Genomic DNA, 24,841 nt, shown 5'->3' on the forward strand with positions numbered 1-24,841 from the left:
AGCGGCTAGGCCCGTGAGCCATGGCCACTGAGCCTGAGCGTCCGGAGCTTGTGCTCCGCAACGGAAGAGGCCACAACAGTGAGAGGCCCACGTACCACCAAAAAAAAAAAAAAAAAAAAAAAAATTTAGGTTTGCCACCTTTCACCTATTCAAAAATAAGCCAAATATATGGTTTTTATAATCAAGGATTCAGAAAAAAGGAAAACCATTGCATTCAATGATCTAGATTCTCCATCATTAGTCCCTCAATTTCTTTTTTTTTTTTTTTTCCGGTACGCGGGCCTCTCACTGTTGCGGCCTCTCCTGTTGCGGAGCACAGGCTCCGGATGCGCAGGCTCAGCGGCCATGGCTCATGGGCCCAGCCGCTCCGCGGCATGTGGGATCTTCCCAGACCAGGGCACGAACCCACGTCCCCTGCAACGGCAGGCGGACCCTCAACCACTGCACCACCAGGGAAGCCCCAGTTCCTCAATATTTTAACGGCAACATTTGAAAAGAAATGCTAAGCGTTTCTCCATTTTCTCCATTTAAATGAATGTCTATTTCAACTAAACAGTCATTCGTGTTGTGCAAGGTAAAAAAAAATGCAAGGGCCAGTTTTGTGTATTTTTGTATGTATTTTTTCAATTTACACGAAAAAAGCAAAAAAAATCGTTTTATTTATTTATTTATTGGAAAATATATTTCGCAAAGGTATGCAGCTTTCACTAAGACAGTTTAAAGCTCCGTTTTCAACCCCAAAGTTAACAATTCTTTTCCAAAGTCCAACTGTCTGGGGGCCACTAACCAGACAAAGGTTTTTTAAAAGGTTAAAAACACACAAAATAATTGAAACTAGAAGAATCTTAATCGACACCAGCCTCAAAAATAATATTCTCCCTTAGTATGTCAGAGGTTTGTCAAGTATTGTTGAAATTACACTTTCTTCCCTTGATAAGTGTTTTTCCACAATTAAAGGAGAATCAGAACTCTGCTTAATCATTAGTGCAAAAAGCAACAGGGAACTGACTGTGTATTCCCCAAAATAGAACTCAAGTTGTCAACCAAACTTTATCAGGAAGATCGTCTTACTTAGAATCAGGGACTACATGTAAATAAAGGTACTTAAGTTATGAAAAAATTCCTAGGAAGTACCAGAGGAAATTTTACATATTTATATCATTTAAAACTAGAAAACAAGTGTTTGACCAAGCTTAGATGTGCTTTGGTAGGATGCTGAAAGAAATTTTAGCTATTATCTCCATGGATCTCTTATTATATGTTTCACCCTTACCCAAAGCAAGGTAAACAAACAATGGCTTAGAACCTTTTTCTATCATAAATTTCTATAAAATCAGTAAAGTACAGAGGGCAAAATAGGTCTTATGTAGAATGAACAGTCTAGATGTATTTGTAATTAATTCTCTACCATGATCACCTTTTCCCACTAGCTAATAGATTTTGGCTTGATATTGGTATATGTTTAATAAAAATGCATTCATGGAATCTCCAAATTCAGTTCAATAGCTCAAGAAAGTCAACTAAGGGTCTCCCAAGTTTTCTTATCTGTAAATGCCAGTCTTGTATTATCTTGGCATCCTCCACAGCCCCCTGTACAGGAGCTACCTGGAGCAGCCCATGTGAAACCAATTTAAACAAAATGTCAATGATCTTATATTCATCAAATAATCACATCAAGTTCTTGCCACAATGGGGAGTTGACTTCAGAAAAAAATATTATGAAAAGATTAGCAAATATAGGGGAGAAATCACCCATTTTTTCCCCTAGAGTTTTGTGTGCAAAAGAAAATACTAGATAAGAACCAATTCCAGCTAACAATGAGTACTCGGGGCTTCATCATTAAATCCTTTGGAAATGTTAATGTTATATCTTAAGATAAATATTACTCCCATTTTACAGAAGAGGAAGCTGAGGCTTAAGAAAGGATAATTAACTTGCTCCACTACAGCATAGGAGAAAATCTGAATCTCAGAGCAATGGAAGCTTGGCCGTGAACTCAAAAATCTAGAGGGCATTACATAATTTACACAATCTCTAAATGATGATTTTTTTTTAATTTTGTAAATTTTGTTTCAGTTACATAGCTGATACAACTTTTTATCAGTTCATTGACAGGACTATACACCTATCCCACTCAATAGCTTATAAAATCCAAATTTTACATCTAGTTAGCGAGAGTAATTACTTAAAATAGAAGCCACCAGATGGTATAAACATGCGCATCCAATATGGTAGCCACTAGCCATATGTAGCTTTTGAGCACTTGAAACAAGGCAAAGCCAATTTGAGATGTAATGTAAGTACAAACACACATAAAACTTCAAAAACTAAAGAAGGTAAACTATCTCAATAATTTTTATTTCGATTACATGTTGAAATTATATGTTCAATATCAGAGTTAAAATATATTACCAAAGATAATTTCATTCGTTTCTTTTTCCTTTTTTAATGGGACTAACTACTAGGAAATTTAAAATTATGTATGTGGCTCACGTTTGTGGCTCTCATTATATTTCTCTTGGACAGAAGTGGGTAAACTGTTAAGAATATCCTTCTGTTCTCACCTTCAGCACAAGATGAGAATTACAAAGTTGATATGTGAGCCCACGACACCTAATTTGCTAAAGCTTTGCTGACACCAAATGTGTGGATTTTAATCATTATTCAATCATTCTTTCATTCAGTTAAATAATTATTTATTGAGCAACTGCTATGTTGTAGGCGAAATAAGGCAAAGTCTAGGGAATTTCATAAGGAACATTTTAGGCAAGGTCCCAATCACACCACTTAATACTTCGGTCATAAGGCTGTAGCTATTAGCAGTAAAAACTAAATGGCATACATGGAGCATATTTAAAATATGGCAAATTGGGAAGGGGATGTTGTCAACAACAATTCAAGGATTTCATTAATTGGATATGTGAGGTGGGTTGATTTAAAGCTAAAACTGTCTAATGTCAATTTCAAGCTTAATCAGAAGATAAAGTAATCATGCAAATGCAATTTCAACTCAAGAGGGGACAAGATCTCTTTCAAATCTAATCCTCACCCCACCCACCTGCGTAGCCATGGTGGAGATTAACTGCATTTCACTTTAGCCATACTACTATAATTATCTGCTAGACTTTCTTACTAAAATCAATAAAAGTGACCAAATATTGTAAAGTCTAGGAGTGTATTAACATTTCTATGTGGCATCAGGCAATGATATAAGTGATTTAAAAAATGAATCTCACAGTAAATCTGTAAAGAAACCACTACCTACACTCTATAGATCAACAAAAACAAAATCAACACATTCCACAACACTGCATGGTATGTGATTTGCCTTTCCTTTGCCATTAGTTTAATAATACAAGTTAAGTGTTCTAACAATTATTTTAACTGCTACATGGCTATATAAGGTAACTGAGATCCTAGAGGAATAGTCTTAGAGGAGACCTTGTTTCCCTACAGAAGGAAAATAAAGAAATGCCATAATATAGGGTGAATAATGTTCACCACCAGGTCAGTCTACTGAGTCAAGATTCCAAATTCTTTTCTACAGCTTCCCTATATGTAAAAACAAACTGTTTCTACTTCCCAAAAAACATGATCCTGCAGTGCCTATTCAGCTAAAGTCCCAGTAAATACACTAAGGGTTCTGCTTGAATAAGAACTAAGCTCATAGTTTCAAAATGACATTTCATGGAAGATTTGAGCAGAAGATATTTTGTGTTTGAACCAGAAATCCCAGAACACTGTCATTTAGATATTGTCAGTGCAAAAGCAGAGAAATCCAGCACCAAGGAAGTATCTAATTAAGATGTCAAACCACTGCCTGGAATGACTTGCTTTTCTTGTTCTGCTAGATGAAGTCTTCTCGGTGGTATCGGTGGTATTCTTTTTTTTTTGGCTGCACTGCACAGCACACGGGATCTTAGCTCCCCGACCAGGCATTGAACCCACGCCCCCTGTAGTGGAAGCTCTTAGTCTTAACCACTGGACCTCCAGGGAAGTCCCCCTCGGTGGTATTATTAATATTCCAGTAGAGCAAAAGAATTGCTACATTAAACGGCAGTGTAACTCCAAGCTTTAAGATGAAACAAATTCACAAGAGACTAAGCCTTGGGGGTATTAATTCCTTCTTTTGCAAGTGAATATCCAGATCTTTCTGGTCTCACTTCTATTCCAATAAAATTTCAAATACTAGTCTTGAGGCTCTGAATGGCTGAACCAGTGAAGTCAGTTAGTTCAAGTACTTGAGTATTTGAATGCCTATTCTGTGCAGAATTCTGAATGCTAAGTAGAGGTCCAATACAGAGGAGAAGACACTGCCCGGCACTCAGAGAGTTTACAACCTTTATGAGTGTCCTAGGGCTGCTGTAACAAATTATCACAAACCCCATGACTTAAAACCACAGAAATTTATTCTCTCGCGATTCTGGAGGCCAGATGTCCAAAATCAAGGTGTTGACAGGGCCGTGTGCCCGTCAGAGACTATTCCTCGTCTCTTCTCGCTTGTGGCGGATGCTGTTATTTCTTAGAATGTGGCCCTATCACTCTAATCTCTGCCACCATCTTCATGTCACCTTCTGCTCTGCTCTGTGGGGTTGACCTTCTGCCTCTCTCTTTGAAGGACGCTTGTGATTGGATTTAGGGCCACCCAGATAACCCAGGACAGTCACTCCATGTCAAGATCTTTAACTTAATCACATCTGCAAAGACCATTTTCTTTATATGGTAATATTTACACATTCCAGATATTAGGACCAGATCTCTTTGGGAGGCAGGGCTACCAGTCATCAAACTGAAATGACTGAAAACCAAGCAGAGCATCGTAAGTAGGTGCTACACTGGGTGGTATCAACAAACTTACTGCGTGAGCTCAGGGAATGTGGTCCAGGTTGCCTAAACTTAGATGGTTCTCCTGGGACTAGATGAGGCTCTGCTTATCTTCTCTCAGATGTTCTCTAGTGATTTTGTGAGCTTCTGAAGGGCCGCTTTCAGCCCAGGAGTCTTTATCATTCTGGCTGTTCTTACGGTCCCTTGCTTATTACATCATCTTAATTTTACTGCACTCCTTTACGTTTTTGTCCCACCCCATTATAATCTGGTATACTTTTTTGTTCCTGTTTTCGTTTTTATTGTTTTTTTTGTTTGTTTGTTTGTTTCGCGGTCCTCTGACTGTTGTGGCCTCTCCCGTTGCGGAGCACAGGCTCCGGACGCGCAGGCTCAGCGGCCATGGCTCACGGGCCCAGCCGCTCCGCGGCACGTGGGATCTTCCCGGACCGGGGCACAAACCTGTGTCCCCTGCATCGGCAGGCGGACTCTCAACCACCGCGCCACCAGGGAAGCCCTTTATTGTTGTTTTTGTTGTTTGTCTTGGGGCTAATCTTTTCACAGCTGTAGTGAGCAACTTCCTTATATGACCTGAGAGGCACAGAAAGTTTTCTGCTGCCCCAAATTATTACACTCCAGGACAGGTCACAGTGGGACCATCATTCCATATTTGAAAAGTTTAAAAAAAAAAAGTGAAACTCTAACCAATGGACATCTCAGGGTGTTTAGAGGGCCTGCTGAGCCTCCAAAAGGGGCTGCACAGTGTGTAGAGTTCCCCCAACACATTCAGACACAGATGCCTCTTTTCCTCTTAAGCTACATGGTGGCAGGAACCATGTCCATTTTTGCTCAACTTTGTGTCTCCAGCATCTAGTCCAGTCCTTACATGTGGGTGTGTGGTGGACGGATGGGTGGGTGGACGGATGGGTGGACGGATGGGTGGGTGGATGGGTAGGTGGCTGGATGGGTAGGTGGCTGGATGTGTGGTGGCTGGATGGGTGGCTGGATGGGTGGGTGGCTGGATGGGTGGTGGATGGATGGGTAGGTGGCTGGATGGGTGGTGGCTGGATGGGTGGATGGATGGGTGGGTAGGTGGCTGGATGGGTGGTGGCTGGATGGGTAGGTGGCTGGATGGGTAGGTGGCTGGATGTGTGGTGGCTGGATGGGTGGCTGGATGGGTAGGTGGCTGGATGGGTAGGTGGCTGGATGGGTGGCTGGATGGGTGGTGGCTGGATGGGTAGGTGGCTGGATGGGTGGATGGATGGGTGGTGGCTGGATGGGTGGTGGCTGGATGGGTAGGTGGCTGGATGGGTGGCTGGATGGGTAGGTGGCTGGATGGGTGGCTGGATGGGTGGTGGCTGGATGGGTAGGTGGCTGGATGGGTGGATGGATGGGTGGTGGCTGGATGGGTAGGTGGCTGGATGGGTGGTGGCTGGATGGGTAGGTGGCTGGATGTGTGGTGGCTGGATGGGTGGCTGGATGGGTAGGTGGCTGGATGGGTGGCTGGATGGGTGGTGGCTGGATGGGTAGGTGGCTGGATGGGTGGATGGATGGGTGGTGGCTGGATGGGTGGTGGCTGGATGGGTAGGTGGCTGGATGGGTGGCTGGATGGGTAGGTGGCTGGATGGGTGGTGGATGGATGGGTAGGTGGCTGGATGTGTGGTGGATGGATGGGTAGGTGGCTGGATGGGTGGATGGATGGATGGAATAACATCTTGAGAGACTCAACTGCTCTGGATGATCAAGAAAAGGAAAGAGGACAAAGAGAAGGAGAGAAAATAACAAAGGAAGGAAAGGGGATTGAGAGAATGAGAACTGCAGACAGTAGCAGTCAAATTTCTACTACATGACAATTTTGCCTGAAGCCAGTTTTGATCAGGGAGTTGATACTAGAGAACATTTACAGATCCCTTATGCTATATCTTTGTTGGAGAGGTAGTGCTATGGACTGAATGTTTGTGTCTCTCCCAAAATTCATATGTTGAAACCCTAGTCTCCAATGTGATGGTATTTGGAGGTGAGACCTTTGGGAGGTAATTGGGTTTGAATAAGGTCATGAGGGTGGAGGTCGGATGATGAGATTGGTGCCATTATAAAGGTATGAAAAGACCAGAGATCTCTCTCCACCAAGTGAGGATACAACAGGAAGGCAGGCATCTGCAAAACAGGAAGAAGGCCCTTACCAGACACTGAATCTGCCCACACCTTGATCTTGGACTTGCCAGCCTCCAGAACTGTGAGAGATAAATGTCTGTTGTTTAACCCACCCAGTCTGCAGTATTTTGTTATAGCAACCCAAGCTGAGATAGGCGCACGGCACAGTGTTTGGAGTCAGACACACCTGGGTCCAACTCCCAGCTCTACCCTTAACAGCTTCCATTTCCTCACTTGCAAAATGTGGATAACAATGCCTAATTTATGGGGTGGTTGACAGCTTTAGAGATCATTTCCGTAAAGACTAGCATCTAGGAATCTCTGAAGACTTCCTTTCACTATACACTGTTATCTCCCAAGAGTTTTGCAAAGGTCTTCATATAAGCACGTGACTTCGAAATATTACTTAATTGATGTATTTTTCCCTGTAATTAGTTTCTTTCCTCCCTCCCTTCCTTCCTTTTTTCCTTTTATCCTCCTGTTTCTACTGGGTAAAATACAGTCACATAGTTCAAAATTCAAATGATACACAAGAATATACCATGAAAATTCTCCCTCCTTCCACTGTACCCAGGCATCCAGCCCCTTTCTGAAGCATCCAATTTTACCAGCAAGAGACTTTCGGTCAACAGATGCTTGTAAATTAGGCTTATTCTGGGTTTAAGCAACTCAAAACAAAATGCCCTACTCTTATTCATCACTCCAGAAGGTCTCCCACCAAGGCTAACTTGTTTCAGCTAGTTTGCTACAATTCCTTATGTGGATTCATCAAATAGCTTGGTTAATAAAGAACCACCACCTATAGTATTCATCCATCACCAGTTTTCAAAGACTCAGAACACTCAGATACATTTGGCATAAAAATAGTACTCAGCACAGCTTGATTCTTTTTAGATGATTGAGAGGCTCTGTATTTCACTGTACTCCAGAGATGTCATTTTTGGTAACTGAATCAAAGTAATTCCCTGGAAAAGAGCAGAAGTGATAGCAAATGGAGAGTTCTGATTTTGGAAATATGCTAGATTACTATTTTTAGCAACATACTAGGATCCAATATTATTCCATAAGGACAGGAGGTAGAACCTGAGATCACTGGGGTTGGCCAGGAGCCGCTGAAATTGACGAGCTCTGGGGATTGAGATCTAAAGAAGGTAAGAACCAAGGACAAGAAATAGTAGCAGGATACCACCAGGCAGAGTTAAGGTCAGTGACTAAAACAGCTGAGGAGCACAAAATGGCCAGGATATGCAAAGATAAACTATTTGAATCTGTGCACCAAGTGATGGAATTTGCAGAGCAAACTTGAATCAGTAGGTAAATAAGAATTAAATTGATGCGAAGCCAAGAGTCAGAAAATAAGATGGGAATTACAAGATGCTCAGACTCTGAGCCCCTTTTCTGGGCACCTGGATCCCTTCCTATGTTCCAAAGGTGATCTGTATACCAAGCCAGAGTTAGTGCCAAACCCATCCCTGGCTTCGGAATCCTCAGCACACACAAACTCTGAGAACTCAGGAGGCCACACTACCTAGCAAGGACTTGGCAGTAGAATAATGATAACATGATGCTTCTTGCCCTTGTTTGCTTACATCTCAAATGCACTCTTACAGCCACTTAGTTAGGCACCTACACAATATATTTAGGTATACTAGTTTAATCATTACAGTCAAGTGAGAATTTTGAATTTGGCTGCAGAGCCAGGCAGAATTCAACAGAAATTTTTGAAGAAAAACTTCCATGAACTTTCACCCCAATTCCCACACTGAGACAAATACTGAAAACATATTACGACAGAAGCAAGGTTTATTTATCCCAAAGACAGAATAACAAGTGTCATTTTTTTTAGTCTTTTAACTACACTAATCTGCAAAATATAAAAGAAGCTGAAAACATAGGCTAGTAATTTTTTGTTACATTACCATCTCTTTATTATAATCACTGAGGTCAAATACAGTAGGACATATTTCATCATAACTAACTGTGCCAACCCCTGATGGGCTTTCCATTCTATACTAATTCACCATTAGGAACTATCCTCCTTGATGTGCTAGTGCAGTGTGAGATTTTTCATGAGGAAGGGGGCAGGCAGGAAGGGATAGCGCTCTAGAATGTCAATTTGAGGTAGGGGCTAAATAGAATTTGAGGTGGAAACATGGGGTCACTGTGCAAAGTGAGAGCCAAGAACTGCCCACCTTTGGGTGTTCTGAGCTTGGGGACAACTCCTTTCTTCTACATCTTCCTTGCATCCCAATGAAAGAATTGAAAGGGGCTCAGTTATGCACTCCACCTCGCCCATAATATCTAGGGTTCACCCTTCAATCCAAACAGGAGCTATGGAGACCTGGGTCCGGGCCAAAATAAGCCTCGGGGACACAATATGAGGGCCACAAAAAGTGTAGGCAATGGAACTTCTGGTGTGAAGCGTCGAGGGAGGTTCAAGTGCTCTTCTTCCTTCTACTGTGGAAAAGCCCCTCTTTTTCAGGAATTCTCCCGATTAGACACCCACAACTCCTGAACGGGCTTCTCCTCCAATTGCAACCCAAAGCTTTACATATGTCTTCATGTCCCTGGAGTTTTCTTGTGCCACTAAATGTGTAAATGTGTAGAGACGAAATTTTACCACCCCCTAGATTCTCTAATTGTTTAATAGATTCCTCAATGTCTCATCCGTCACATCCTTAAAGCTGTCCATCCACTTATCTTTACATTTGGAAAATCTGAACATGAGGCCAGCATCTACTTAAATGCTTATGCTCAGTATTTAATGGTGAAATTTAAATGTAAGTATAATAAAATATAAACACTGTATACCCCTGCCCCCCAGAAAAGACACCCACACCACCAAAAGGCCAAGTCCAAGGGAAAGGAAGCAACGCATCCCCAGCTTGGCCAAGTCTGCTCTAGACTTCTAGAAAGTCCTATCCCCCCATCGAAGCCGTAAGAACCAGAAGCCTAAGAAGACCAACCCCGGGACGAGGGAAAGGCAGGGACCAGGTCACTTAGGCCAACCTCTGGCCTAGGCCCCAAGAAGGGCCCCTAGAGCCTCACCACAGTCCAGAACAGGTGCTCACCAAAGTACACAGCCCAGAACAGGAGCTAGATCTACGGACAAAGGGTGTGTCACTACATGGAGTCCTTTTTCATACACATATAGAGGAAGAGAGACACCTAAGGGCAAAGACAAAGTACGTTGAAGTCACAGGGAGGTCCTCTACTCAGGGCTTTCCATTCAGGATTTGTAAGCGCTACCCAGAGCTCTTCCTTGGACATCTTCCTTGAAGAAGAAACAGAATGAAAAGATGTTCCAAAACCCATTTTTCTTTTGCTACAGAAAGACGACTCTATGAACATTGTTACGTATCATCTTTGATACATCATTTGAAAATCCAGAACATTACAATTATTTATGTATTATAATACATTATAAATAATGTATAAAAATACATTACAAGTAATGACACCATCCCATTAAAATCCCACAAGTAAAACTCTTGAACACCGACTAGTTTCACCATCTTGCCAGCTTCCCAACTGCTGCTTGCAACACGAGCAAGAATCTAAAACACCAGCAGAGCAGAGGGTCCTCTTTTTAAGCCTGATTCAATGTTTGGGTCTCAAAATATATTCACAGAACCTGCAGAATAAGGGTAAATCATCAACGTGAAACTAGAAATGTTGTCAGGTTCAGCAGAACCTCTCAAAGGGATATTCTTTCTTGTCTTAATTTACACTGCTGGTCCCTAATGAATGGATTTGTGATATTCCATTTACCAGTTTGGTTACTTGGGCCAGATACTTCTCTGAACCCCAATTTCTTCCCTGTAAAATGAGAATGTCACTAACACCTACTACATTGGGATTGGAGTGAGGCTCAAATAAGAGGATGTATAAGATACTGGTGCACAAATGTCTGAGGTTTCTGGGTAGTTATCACTTCTCTGAGAAACAGAACACTGAACTATGAATTTTAAGACATATACTTTATACCCACTCAGAGCAATAATTAAGAAACTTAAATTTCTCTTCTTGGCTTTCCCCACCAGTGACTCATTATGAGAGAACTGCTGGAGTTGTTTGGATTTTTAAGTCACTGTATACTTCAAAATGTTAGTATTAAAACTACAGTACAAAATTTTAGGTATCATAGTCTACTAGGTGCCTACTCTAAGATTTGAAGAAAGAAGAAAATAACTGTAAGAGCTAGAGGGTCACAGAAATCAATTTCAAACATAATTTCCCTCCACAGTTATCTGTATCTGCCTAAATTTTTAGAATTACTTATTTATGCATTCTAATTATCAGATTTTCAGGGACTTTCAAGTATGAATCACTTGAAACTCCATCATTCACAGAAACGAATACGTTGACCCACATATCCTGGGTTTTGTAAGACAGGGTAGCATCAATCTCCTACACACACTGCAGGTTTATCTATCCTTATGTATGTCACACCACCCAATAAAAGATATATTTAAAAACAATTAACAGGAAGAATAAGTTTGGACTATAAAATATAGTCTTGTGGGGTTTTTGTTGCCATCAAAGCTCAAATACTTTTTTTCAAGGTGCCACCAGGTTGTCCAACACTTAAAATAGTCTAAATATCTGTCTATATCTTAAGGATATAGACAGCATTTGGTGGCTGTTAACTTACACTTAACCGAGATTATAAAACACTATTACTGGGATGCCAAAAATGTTACATGGTACTTCATAGGAAAGGAATGCTGGGGCTTAGCAACTGCCCAGAGTCACTCACCAAGGCTATGCTTATTTTGCTATTAGTTTGGACAGGTTAATTTTCAAAAATTTTTCACATAATAAGCAGAAAATAACCTGAATTCCAATAGAATGGGTTATTTCTGTTCAAGTTTGTGGCTACAATTTAAATCATAATTGTAATGTAAACACTTGGCCCTACTTTGTATGTTTACATCACAGGTCCTTAGCCTGACACACAGCCTATTGGCTGACTCTGTTGGTTACCTACCCACGAGCCATCTCCCTTCAGTTTCGTTCTTCAGTTTCGTTCTGACACTATGTACTGATAGACATGATGGGCATCTTCCCAAGCTCAGGGTGCCACTTGATCAGTCTGAGCTGCTCAGAGCAATCGCATCCCCCTTGCTAGTGACTAGGTTTCAACATGGCCCTCGGTAGTTACCCTGGGAATCTTCTCATGGACTTCTTTGAAAGTTTTCCTCACTCCTTAAAAGATACAAAAGGCCAGGATGTGGAGAAACTGGAAGCCTCACGCATTACTGGTGGAACCCTCAAACCCACAGAATGCTGTCGCCACCTTGGAAAACAGTTTGGTGGTTTCACTAGAAAGTTTAGTAATGTACCATACAATACAGCAATTCAACTCCTACCTAGCTAGCTACCCAAGAGAAATGAAAACACGTGTCCACACACAAACGTACGCATAAATGTTCCTAACAGCATTATTCATGCTAGTTAAAAAACAGAAACAACCCACATGCCCTTCGTCTGACGAATAGAAAAAGTACAATATATCCATACAATAAAACACTACTCAGCAATAAAAAGGAACAAAGTACTGATACATGCTACAATACGGATGAACTTCAAAAACTTTATAGTAAGCAAAAGAAGCCAGACAAAACGATCACTATTGTATAATTCCATTTATGTGTGAAATGTCCAGAAAAGGCAAATCTAAAGAGACAGAAACTGCATTAGTGGTTGCCTGAGATCAGAGGGTGAGAAGAGAAATTGATTGCATTGGGCACAGGGGACATTTTAGGGGTAATAAAAAGTTCTAAAAATGGTGATGGTTGCACAACTCTGTACATTTACATATGTGTGTGTGTCTGTGTGTGTGTGTATGGGGGTGGGGTGGGAGAGAGAGAGAGAGAGAAAGTAAGGATTCAATCCTTCCTATCTTAGGTTCCCATGTGGGAACATGATGCTTGAAGCTGTAGCGGCTATCTCAGGACCAGAAGCAGAAAGCCAGCTAACCAGGAACCATGCATGACATTTGCTGAGCTGTTAAATTAGACGCTCTTGAAATAGCCCTAATCCAAATTTATTTAACGTGGAACCAAAAAATAAAAGAAAAGAAAAATCCTCACTTAAGTATCTCTTACTTGAAGCCAAAAGCATCCTGATTGATACAGACTAGAAGTACAGTCACCAGAGCTTTTTAGTGGTATATGATTCACATATACATTGAATTTTGAAGATACACATGCTACAGATTGAATGTTTGTATCCCCCCAAAATGCATAGGCTGAAACCTAAAAATACCAAAATTACAGTATTTAGAGGCCGGGCCTTTGGGTGGTGATTAGGTCATGAGAGTGGAGCCCTCATGAATGGGATTAGTGTCCTTATAAAGAGCTCCCAGAGAGCTCCCTTGCCTCTTCCACCAGGTGAGACCACAGCAAGAAAATAGCATCTATGAACCGGGAAGCCAGCCCTCACCAGACACGGTACCTTGATCTTGGACTACTCAGCCTCCAGGACTGACAGAAATAAATTTCTGCTGTTTATAAGCCACCGAGTCTATGGGACTTGGTTATAGCAGCCTGACGTGACAAAGACGGTGCATTTGTGGTGATGTGTATATATATTCAGACATTTCTAACTAGGTTGCACACTATCCTGTGTGACATGAGATACATTTAAGATGGCACCTAGTAGCTGTTTTACTAAAAACATACTTCAATCCAAGCTTGAACTAGCACTTGCTGTCATTCCAGCCTGTCTCTCCTCTACTTTCTTTCATGTTCAGCATGAATCAAATGGCTTAAACATCCCAAATACATTCCAGTTATCACCCCATGTTTCATCCCTCCACATTTTTGCACATCATATTTTCCAAGCCTAGAATGTTCTTCCCTTTGACTACATGTTAAAATGCTATGCATCTTTTAAATCCCAACTTGGGAAAGTCTTCCCTGATCCCCAAGAATAATCACTCCCTGCCCTGATTTAATTCTATACCTTGTATATATCACTATTATCACCTCTGTCACACTGTATTGGAATTTGCTTTATTATTACTATCTCCCCTATTGTGAATGCTAAAGGGTATGAAGTTTAAATAAAAAACAGCTCTATCTTATATTTGGGTGACTTTGAACAAATCACTTTACCTCTGAGTCTCAATTTCCTCTTCTGTAAGATAAACATGGATATTATCATCCCATCTCTCTTAGACTACTCTGAGACTTAACTAAGATAACATATGCAAGAGCATTTTATCAATTATAAAGCACTGACAAATTTTATTTCGAATAGATAAGGTTTTTTTAAAGGTATATAACGGCCCACACAAATTAGGAAAAAGATGTGATCTCTCACCATTCATCAAAACAGCTCTAGCCGGGCTTCCCTGGTGGCGCAGTGGTTGGGAGTCCGCCTGCCGATGCAGGGGACGCGGGTTCGTGCCCCGGTCCGGGAGGATCCCACATGCCGCGGAGCGGCTGGGCCCGTGAGCCATGGCCGCTGGGCCTGCGCGTCCGGAGCCTGTGCTCCGCAACGGGAGAGGCCACAACAGTGAGAGGCCCGCGTACCGCAAAAAAAAAAAAAAAAAAAAAAAACAGCTCTAGCCAAGACTACCAATGAGCACTGACCTCCCAAAGGCCTAACCGCGAAGGTCTATTCTCAATCGTCATCTTGCTCAATCCACGAGCAGCACTTGATCCAGACGACCTTGCCTTCCTCCTGGACACACTCTCTTCACTGGGTTCCACCACAGTGGCAGCCCCTTCTCACTATTCTTTACTTGCCCCTTCTCATCTTCCTCACTTCTAAATCTGGAGGGCTCCAAGGTTCAGTATCTAGACCTCTTTCCTTCCTATACTCACTCCCTTAGTGATCTCATCCAGTCTCATGACTTTACATAGCATTTAATATTTTTTTTTTTTTTTTTGGCCATGTGGCATGAGGGATCTTAGTTCCCTGACCAGGGATTGAACCCGTGTCTCTTGCAGTGGAAGCACAGAGTCTTAACCACTGGACCACCAGGGAAGTCCCTAAATAGCATTTAATTTCTTCCAACTCACAAATTTGTAGATTTCTTCCCTGAAAACCAAACTTGTGTATCAAACTGCCTAGATGTTTTAAGTATCTTAATGTGCTCAAGCTGAGCTCCTAGTCTCCCCCACCCCGAGTACACACTTCATCTCAGTTCATGGGCATTGGGTCCATTCAGGTGTTTGGGTCAAAAAAAATCTCTGACTTGACTCCTCTCTTTCTGTCATACTTCCTATCCAGTCCACCAGAAATTCCTCCAACCAAAGTATCTTCAGAATTCAATCCTTTCTCACTACCTCCATGCTGCTTTCACCCTTGTCCAAGTTGCCATCATCTCTCACTTGATAGCTGAAATAGCTTCCGAAATGGTCTCCCTTGTTTCTGCCCTTGCCCATCTTTGATCTCGTTGAACCCACCAGCCAGAGTCACTCTGTTACAGCATTAGTTATATCAGGTCAATCATTGTTTAAACCCCTTCATTGGTACCCCATCTCCCTCAGTGTAAGATCACAATGGCCTTTAAGGATCCATGTGATCTGCTCACCATACTCCTATTTCCTCACTGACCTCATCTCCTACCATTGTCCCCTTTGCTCAGTCCACTCCAGCCACTATGCCCGCCTTGCTTTCTGTTGATAAACTAGACGCTTGGCCTGCCTCTGCCTGAATGCTCTTCTGCCTGATATCATGTGGCTCATTCCTTCATTTCGTTTATATCATTCCTCAGATGTCACCTTCTCTGTGAGGTCTTCCCTGGCCATCCCATTGAAAATTGCAATCCCCTTTCCTCCGACTCCCCATCTCCCTTTCCTGGTTCATTTTTCTCAACAGTAGTTGTCACCTTTTAACATATGTTTTACTGTCACTAGTAAAAGCTCCAAGAGTACAAAAATTTTTATTTTTTCTGTATCCTCAGTGCTTAGAGCAATGCCTGACACATAGATAGCATATTACTTAAAAAAATGAATGAGGAAAGAATGAATGAACAAAGTAAGCTTCATAGATTCATGATAAATATATTTCTAAACACCTGTATCTTCAACAATAATGGGCAGAAATACCATCAAAGTTTTTAGAAATGACTGACACTTAAAAGTCGGGAAATTTGAGGCCATAAAGAAGAAATCAAAGTAAGTTTGGGAACACTTAATGTTCCTAAAGAAACTCATAGCAAATAAGTAAGTACCTATACTTCAGTTAAATAAATAAGTAGAAACGAAACGGTACTCAAAATATAACAAAATATTCAGTTGATCACCCCCTAGACTTATTATAAAGTTCAAAGTTAAATAAACGCTTTCTATTTACTTGTAAGATGCTTAGTATGTGCTGTATTTACCATTTTAGAAGGCAGAGCTGAACATTTAGATTTTCTTCCTATGTAAGTTTCTTGTGAGTACCTTGGCAGACTTTTCTGGTTTCAATAATTCAAACTAATCATGTCAACAAACAGTTTTAAATAACCAAGACTATAACATTTGATACTCAGAGTAAAGTTATTAAGTATACTTGGTTATAACCTAAGAATTAACATCACAGAAAAACTTTAAGGAATTTATCATTTTAAACTCTGTAATTACAAATTTTTATATTAGTAGTTGCTATACTAAAGGTATATAATCTGCTGATTAAAATAGATGTTGTCCACAAACAGAAAGTTGTGGATGCATATGGAAAAAAAGTTTCCCATTTTAATATTGATTTATCCCATGTTTTTCTTTTAAATTATTATCATTTCCAGGCAACTCTCTGCTGATAAATTACAAATGAGGATAAACAGTACTTTAACATTCCCATCAGCAACTTCCTAAAGGGTAAATGAATATAATCTCCCTCAAACTAAATTATCATTCAGGGATGGCCATGTATTTTGCTAAATTACAGATCTAGAAAATGAAAATCCAAGACTTTAAACTTCATTTCACAACGATATGCTATTCTTCTAAGTGTTGTATGTACTAACTGTGAGGTCTTTTATTTAAATAAAGACCGTTCTATAAAAACTAACGTCAGAAAATGTGCTATAGTTCTTGATTTCCTCATCAAGAAATCACTGAACCATCACTTTAGATCATAGCTGAAAAGTGAATGAACAAAGTTTTTTAAACTATATCTAAGTTTACTCCTCACTGACAACATTGAAAATAGAGAATTTGTGTACATCAATTCTAGAAACTTGCTCTTATCTCAATTTACAGAAATTTCTGTAAGGAAAAGGAAAGGCCACATAGTACAAGAGGAAGTCATGACCTTCGGTAACATGTTTATACGTAACAAAACTTAATAAATGTTGTTTTTTATCCATGCTTAACTGGATAAAAAACTTGAATAGAACATATTTTTAGAGAAAAGAACATATCTAAACATGTGAAAACTTCTATCCAAACTGACTGAATATTTCAGTGAATACTTTTGGTTAATGTGGCTTGAAACTTGCAAGGCAGTCAACAAAGAAAGTTGGAAGTATCAAAACATCACTGATTCGTTGTGAAAGGCAATAGTAGTAGCTTTTATTATAACTAAACATACTTACAGATGCTTACCCCCTGTTAAGTTTTTTCTTACATATATGGTTTTAAAAAATATATTCCCCACAACAACTTCATGGGATAAGTGTTATGCTCCCCAATTACAAATGAGAAAACTGAGACCCCAGGAAAGCAAGTAAACTGGCCAAGGTTATCAAGATGAGGATTCAAACTCGGGTCTGTTTCATTCCAGAGTCTGTTTCTAAACCTCTGAGCCCAATGCTGGGTGGCCATTAAAACAGATTCAAAGATATTCACATCAGACATTTGTAGGTAAAACATTTGTTGGAAAATAATACTGCACTCTACACACACACACACCCCAAAATATTCCAGCAGATAAACTTTTGTTGAAAACATTTCAGGAAATCTGACGTTTCCATGCAACACACTTTGCCGAAAGTATACTTCACAGAAAATTTAAAGCCTATTTCTTGAACTAATACTCCCTGAGCTAAACAGTCATACAAAATAATTGTTATTAATACACATAAAGTTTTCCATGTCAGTAACTCTACTGTTCAACAATTTAAAAATGAACTTCACAAGAGAGGATGCTCCTTAATTACAGGAGCAATCAACAAATCACAAAAATCTTAAAGCTAAAAGATTTCTTCAAGTTTCTTTAACCTAACCCTTCATTTTATAGATGACAAACTAAAGTCCAGGAAGATGAAGTAATTTGTCCAAGTTTCTACAACTAAAAAAAAGCAAATCATAATAATTTTTACTTACAGTGGGATAAAGATATTTCCAATTCCCAATTATCTTTTTGACCATACCTTAACATTTCTCAATTACAGTAATATATCAACAATATTCTCCATCTGTAGCATTTAAAACCACCTTGAACTTGAATCATTTTGAGGATCAAATCCTACAACTTCAATCATTTCAAAGCAACCTATTCTAAACAAAGAAAACTCTCACTTTCCATGGCAAACAACTGCTAAACAAGGAAAGTAAATACTGTATCAAAATACTTTTTATATTACCAACAGTATTTATGTGAATTTCGAATGGCTTTCTCACAGAGATGATCAAGAATGAATTATAAGACATAAAAGAAGGAATATAAGACTATTAATGACCACTATAAAAACTTAATGTCTACCATAAAGATTAAACAAATGTACAGTTTCTGTTGTTATTACATAGTAAAGTTTTTATTCTAACAGAACTTATTGTACTTTATATTGACTCCCAGCTAGCAGGAATTTATTTCCGTCTGACCACTTTTGGATTTTGTTTACCAAAATGAAATGTCAAAAGTGAAAAAAAATTAATGCAAACCACAAAAGTCCTGCTACGATAGAAACATTCAATGTGATATTTAAAAGCAAAATCAATCATAAATAAAATAGGACATTTGCCTATCGGACCCATCATTGTTACATAACCTTCCTTAGTAACTATATAATCCACGTTCATTATGTGTAATCATATCGAAGACACTGTCAGATTAATAAAATTTCCTTAGAAGTACCCAAATCGTCATTCCAGATGAAAATGAACCTACAAAAACCAGTTCAAAACAAGGAAATCCAAAGTCATAAATCACTTTGATCAGGCAACAGCTCAAAATAACTAGGCAATTCTCTAGTGGCATAAGTACCAGCTCCAAAATGAAGTGCTTGTAGAGTATTTAAAAAGCAACATACCTTCTTTAAGGTGGAGAATTCCCAGTGATCAAATTGTAGTAATCCACATAGGGAAGGCATCATCAAAAATCCCAACAACTTTTAAGCAACTCCAAAGAAAAAAGTTTGGTAAGTTTCATTCAGGAATGACTTGATGTTGAATTGGTACTTCCATAACATTCACTGATAGAAAGATCCAGTAAGAACAATGCAGTACGAAGGGGTCAGTGCACTCATGATGCTTTCTAGATGCTGACAATAGTAATCACACCTATACAATTGAAATTAATTAGTGTTAGCTTCCAAGTCACTCAACACACTCAGTTTCTTTTAAAAAAGTAACCTTAGCATTAATATATTTCTTTCTTTGACACAAAAATTCAAAACTACATAGCTCTGGCACTTGAATCGTTTCTAGCTGCAAGTTTTAATAATGGATATTACTGTACGAAATCACAACTTTAAGAAGTTCAAATAGACTATGTTTGGCTCTTTCCTCCAGGTGTTAGCAGCACAGTTTGAAGTTTCATCTGTCCGGTCAAACTGTAAAGGTGGGAGATAAAGGCAAAGGGTGGGAGGAAAGCTTCTAGCTCTGGGGTGGGGATAGGAGAGGGTAGTAGTGATAAATTAATTACCTTGGTATTTGGAACGATCTCACAAAACAGACCTGAAGATAATGACCTAAATTTGCATTTTCTAACTCAAGAGCCCTGTTCCACACATTCCCAATATTTAAACACTGCTAGAACATACCACGTTTGCCCACTTTCAACAAACTCCCAATTTCTGTCCCTAAATGTCTTTCTAGGAACCAAGTGACTGGGCGGATAAACAACTTTGTGATAAAGTGGGAAAGTGCTGAAAGAAATGTCCTATAAAGCGGAGATGTTTATTAGGTGCGCAGTGTTCGCCTCACCTGAGCAAGAACCAATCCAGAAAAACTGCGAAGTGAAGCTACTTGGGAAACAAAGTTAAGCAGTCTCCTTTTGCCTATAAACACAGAGGGAATTGCGCTGCCTCTCCACCCCGCAGAAGCTGCGACAGCCATCCCTCTTTTGGGCGGGCGTGGCAGACAGAAACAAAAGGTTAAAACACAAAAGGCGGGGCGGACCGCTGGGTCTGTGGAGCTTCAGGCGCTCGCGTTCCCCTTTCTACTCAAACACATTGAAATGGGGCGGGGGTGGGGGCCCGCGTTAAGTGAGAGAGGTGATGATGGATCGCCAGCACCGCGTAGGTTATTCTGGGTGGGTCGTGAAACTGAGAGGGGTGGACGGGATGGCCGACTCTAACTAGTGGTCCAGGCCCCATCCCTCCATCCCTGCATCTCTGACAGTCGAGAACCTGTGGCTTCTTCCTCCAACCTATCCCAGCCCCAAAGAAAACTTTCTGAACTCTTACCTGTTTGCTCTAACACCCTCGACCGCAAACACAAGAGTCCAATACCCTACCACCCAAACCTCTTCTGCGTTCTCGTGCTGCAGCTTTGGGTATGGTGCGTTGGATCTGCGCAACGCTTCGCAGGCTGTTAAGTTATAAAATGGTGAGGGAACGACCCCCGCTTCCATATCTCTTTCCTTGGCAGGACCAAAGTCAGACCCGGCAAGTCCCAACCATTTCAGCACGCTTCCCTCCGGTCTGCGCGCAGCTAGGAGAAAGCGAGGCAATGCCCCCTTGAGACACCCTTCCCCCCATCCCCCCAGCTCCTCATATAAAGAGGCACTTGAGAGAAATGCCCGCCTGGCTTTTGCCCATTAGAAATAAACAAATAAAACAATCTGTGCAAGTTCCTTAAAGAACAAAAGAGAAGGGAACAGGGGAAAGGAGGTACAACTTGGCCAAACTTCGCCACCGGACTGCTCCTCGGTCCTCCGGAGGGCGGGGAGCGGGGCGCGTTGCGGGGGAGAGAGATAAACAAGACAACAGTCCCCACTCACCTTCTTCCCCACTTCGTCGCACTTCTGAGAGACGTCTCCCTTGTCGCGGTCCTCGCGGCGCTCGGACACTTTTGTGTGGCCTGACAGCGGAGAAAGTCGCGGCGGCAAAGTTGCGAGAGGGAGATACCCGCGCGTCCGGGGGAGAGGGGAAGAAAGAGAGTTCATCAGAGTTCCCCCTTTTGTTCCAAGTGCCGGAGCAGACAAAGAGGCGGCGAGCGGCGGCAGGTTTCTCCCTCTCACCCCTTCTTCCTCTCTCTCTCCCCTCCCCTCCCCGCCCCCTCCCTCTCCCCGCATCTCCCGCCCGGCCGGGAACCTCGGAGGCGAGCCTGGGCGGCTCAGTCCCCAGCCCACTGCAACTCTGCCACGACCCTCTCCTCCCACTACCTCGCCCGAAACTTTCCCCGGGAGATGCCTGTCCTGGTCCCCTCCACACCCACCACGCTGTCTAACGCGCTCAAGTCTGCGGGGGGAGAGGGGGAGGAATCTCCAAAATCATTGTTTCCGGGAGATGCACCTCTTTGTTTGCACTTTCCCTGCCAATCAGTGTGAGCAGTCCACTTTGGCATCGAGTTTCTGTCAGTTTTTCCTCATCCCAAGAGACAAAATCCGAAGGGCAAGGGGTCAACCACAGAAGATAAAGGCGCTCACACAATTGGAGGTGGGGTGCACCCTAGGCTCTCCATCCTGGTTCCTTCCCTCGGATCACCCCCTCCACCCAACACACCAAAACAACTCAAAGGGGCATCAAGAAGTGTTAGAAAACTCTCCCCCCCCACGCCCACCCCCACTCACTCTGTCCCTTGGGAGCTCCCTCTAATCCGGAGGACAAAGCCCAGCTCGGGGTCCCACCGGGACCTCCACCCCTAGGGGCTACCTGTTGCTGCAGGCGCTGCGCGACTCGGTCCAGGGGCGCCGAGGGCGGATTCCCACCTCGAGCATCGCACCCACCTCTCAGACCCCAAACTTCTCCTAACCTCAGACCGAGACTGCACGGCTCTCCGGGAGACCGCGCTCCCTCTGACCCTGGAGCCAAGCGCTCCTCACCGGCTCCCTTCTCTACACCACTGCCGTGTCCTCGCTCCAAAGATCAGACTCAGGGTCCCTGGCTGCCTCCCCATCCTCTACCCCCTGGCAAGGCCGATCATCCCCTCTTTCCGTCCCCTCCCCCACTGCCTTGCCCCGGGCAAATCGGGTGTCTCGGACCAGGAACAGCTCCGCACTCTTCCCCAGGCCCTTTACCAGTCGTTCCCCAACCTCCAGAACTGGGGACCCCATCCTCATCTCCCCCATCCTTGACCCTCATCCCAGCTGCGGGCCACAGTATTGGCGCCCTGAGTGACTCAGAGTAGCGCTAATTTTCCTTCTAGATCTTACTAGAATTGAAGAGGAGGAAAGCCGGAGATGGGGGAAATGGGAGAGAATGGGGGCCCGCAATGGGAAGCATTTTCTAGGGCAAAGGAAAACAACAACAACAACGAGCATTCCAAAGCAAACATCCACCCTCCAGGACGTATCCGGCCCATCGCCCACCTTCGCCTCCACCCTTTCTCCTTCCCCATCCCAGACTTGGGATCTTTGGGTCGTGAAGTTTGGGGGTAAAGGGATGCGGTACAAGGAGGCTTGGGAACCTGGGACCAGTGTCCAGGGTTGGGGTGGAGGTGGAGGATGCCTGAAGGAGGAGGTGAGGGAAGGAGCGAAGAGCCCCTGCTGAGTCCGGAATGTTGCAGCCGACGGTCCCGGTACTCTCCCGGCGACTCCTCGCCAGGTCTCTCGCCCAGAGCAGAACAAAGACGCCGCGAGGAGCGCTTCTGTCCTCGCCTCCCGGGGCCCGCACCCCGCCCTCCGCTTTGCTTGCACGAGCCCACGCCGCTCTCGGAAACTTTGCAACCAACTTCCCCCAGAGTTAGCGCGCGCGGCGCAGGGAACAGAAGAAGAAATGGGGAGAGTCGTACCCGGGGACCAGAGATGCCCTCTTCCCCGTCCCCTCCCGGACGAGGAGCAGCACTCCTGGCGCCGCCGCTCCCACCCGCGCGCAGGGTGACCCACGGTGCAAGGGCCAGAGGAGCACACGTTTTCCCCGGCTCCCTGAAGAGAACGAAGAGGGTTTTCGTTTGGATGCGTGCAGGGCTGGGTAGTGAGGTCGAGGAAAGAGGTGGCAAATAGAGAAGCGGGCGGAGGGAAGGCGGAGGGCGGTGGCTCGGACTGCGCGGGAGGCGAGGGCGCGGGCGCGAGCGCGAGTGTGAGCCGCGCCTTTCGGGCCGGGTTCCTGCGCGCCCCGTCCGGCCTTCCCAGCTCGGCGAGCAGCCGCGAGGCCGCAGCGTCAGGGCCCGGGGTCCGGGACCACCCGGCCCGCCTCCTGGCGCATCGGCCTGCTCACCTGCCCGGAGCCTGGACACCTGCGCCGCCTCCTCCTGGAACCTCGGGTCTCCTGGGCGGCTCCTCGCCTACTGGGAACTCAGAAGCCTCATCCTAGGTTAGGGATCTTGAACGCTCCACAACCAACCGCAAAGAGAAAACAGCCCCTATCCACTCCTGTCTGGCACATTTTCCTCTTTGTCTAATTATGATGACTTCCAGAATTGTCTTTTTAGGAGAAGTCTCCCCTCCCCTCCCCCCCCCCGCGACAAACCCTTACTTTCCGCTCTTCTCAGGGATCTGCTTGGAAAATAATGAAAAGGCAGTACTTCGAGACAATTCAATTCTGCTGCCTCTCAAAAATACTCGAGTTATGGGGTAAATAAACGAAGAATTGCTAACTTCTAAATAATACCCAATACTCCACTGACTGTTGTGGCCTAATTGAATCTATTCAACCATTACCAAACCTTTTGAAAATATCGACTGATTGTTTCTCTCTTTTCTCAAGAAATGAGGGGGAAGGGCCGTTTGCCAGGTGAACAGTCAATATGACTTCAAGAAGGCTTGCTCCCTGCTTTATGAAACACTCCTGTCAGGGCTGTTCGAAGTATCTCTTTCCCAACCTGCTTGCGGGGAAAACAAGTGATCTCCTCCCAAGAATCTTGGTCCTTAACTGGTCAGAGCTCCCCCATCTCCACTCCTGGGCTTCTCTGTGTACGACAATAGCCACTGCTACTTTTGAAAAGGATGCCATTGTTTCTCAGATGCCACCATATTATTAATATTTTTTAATTAATTAAAATGGTGGCTATACCAGAGCAAATGGACTTAGAGATCCAAGTATTCTCTCTGAACTCACAATGTGGCCACCACACTAGGGACTCCACCCCTGCCATTCCTACGGCAGGCTGACAGCATCCTGCAGCTCTCCCTTCTCTGCTTCTCTGTTCAAGGGCTTCCTTGAACAGAAGAAGACCCCGCTTTGCTAGTGCAGAAGGGCAGGCTAGAAGGGCCAGGCAGAAAATGCCCCTCAGAGAAGCCCTCAAGCAATCGAGGATGCAAGTCAGTTTAAAACTACCCCAGCTTCCTCACCTGGAGGTAGGACTAGACTTACTAAGTTGTATTCTGCACTGTCTCTCACAGGTCCTCATCTTTGAGCCTCAGTTTCCCACAGCAGTAACTTGCTCTCTAAGGAACCCTATGCTGGCTCCCTTCCTTACCTGTCTCCCCGTACTTCTAGTGCTTTCTGCCATCACATCCCAAACAGGCCACAGTACTTGCCCTTGAATCCTGGTCTCATGGTCATCTTCTGCAGGAACTCAGCCTAAGACACCTCTCAGATATGTGCTGTTTAAAGGGAGGAATCCACTCTATTCAGAGAACGAAGCTACAAAATCAGAT

At 43.2% G+C, this 24,841-nt stretch overlaps 1 pseudogene; it reads right to left on the minus strand.

The window, feature by feature from the left end:
• The window catches only part of LOC132527948 (uncharacterized), a 393,532-nt pseudogene extending 371,511 nt beyond the window's left edge, over window positions 1–22,021 (minus strand).
• Window positions 22,022–24,841: the final 2,820 nt, after the last annotated feature.

This window comes from Lagenorhynchus albirostris, chromosome 10, assembly GCF_949774975.1.
Source record: "Lagenorhynchus albirostris chromosome 10, mLagAlb1.1, whole genome shotgun sequence".
NCBI lineage: Eukaryota > Metazoa > Chordata > Mammalia > Artiodactyla > Delphinidae > Lagenorhynchus > Lagenorhynchus albirostris.